This window comes from Mirounga leonina, unplaced genomic scaffold, assembly GCF_011800145.1.
Source record: "Mirounga leonina isolate KUSES-001 unplaced genomic scaffold, KU_Mleo_1.0 Mir_128, whole genome shotgun sequence".
NCBI lineage: Eukaryota > Metazoa > Chordata > Mammalia > Carnivora > Phocidae > Mirounga > Mirounga leonina.
This window is the reverse complement of record NW_023270320.1, coordinates 15,619,189-15,620,080: the sequence shown is the minus strand read 5'-3', so window position 1 is coordinate 15,620,080 and position 892 is coordinate 15,619,189. Positions and strand designations below refer to the sequence as shown.

Sequence of the window (892 nt, the reverse complement as noted above, 5' to 3'; positions counted from 1 at the left end):
GACAGAATTTGGAATCATTCTGAGAAATTAATTGGATTTATTATAATAATTCTGGAACAGCACTGAGATTAGAAAGAACAAATTGGCAGTGGATTCAGTCCATTGCTATGAGCAGCCCGAGATAAAGGGTGGCAAAAACCAAAGCCGTGTGTGTCCACTCTAGTGGAAAATCAAGGAACGAGGAAGGACATCAAGGATGCCAGTGAGTCTTATTGAACTAAGGGGACACATTTGTCTCATGTATTAGCTTGATATCAGGGGCTTGTCTTACTGGGAAGACAGTGTAACACAGTATCTGGCACTTTAGGGATAAGCAGTAAAGATTTATCTCATTGAATGCAGGATCTAGTTACAATGTAGCTGTAAAGTGCTGCCTTGTCTTTGCCCCCTGCTCAAAATAAAGCTGTTACCTTTCTAGCCCTGTCCGCCATGGTGCTTAGCAGCCAGGGATGCATGGTCTCAGACATGTTTACCAAGTAAAACACTGACTTGAGGGGCGCCTGGGTGGCTCAGTCGTTGAGCGTCTGCCTTCAGCTCGGGTCGTGATCCCAGGGTCCTGGGATCGAGCCCCACATCGGGCTCCCTGCTCAGCGGGAAGCCTGCTTCTCCCTCTCCCACTCCCCCTGCTTGTATTCCCTCTCTCGCTGTGTCTCTCTCTGTCAAATAAATAAATAAAATCTTAAAAAAAAAAAAAAAGATTTATCTCATTGAATAAAAAGGCACTCTTTAACTTTAATGATGTATCCTTTCATCTAGTTTCAGCTCTGAAACACAGGAATCACTTTCTTTTCTTCCCTACATTTGTTCTGGCAGTTTGATTAAAAAGAACAAGATGTTTTTGGAATCATCCCTGTGGAGAGATAGGGTGGTGACGGCAGTGGGAAAAATGTGA

At 43.7% G+C, this 892-nt stretch overlaps 1 non-coding gene across 1 annotated transcript; it reads left to right on the top strand.

Annotated features, from left to right (window-relative positions):
• The first annotated feature begins 336 nt into the window (after nt 1-336).
• LOC118010153 lies at nt 337-467 on the top strand. The gene has a single exon (XR_004679145.1). It is a non-coding gene; the product is annotated as a small nucleolar RNA SNORA63 (small nucleolar RNA).
• Nucleotides 468-892: the final 425 nt, after the last annotated feature.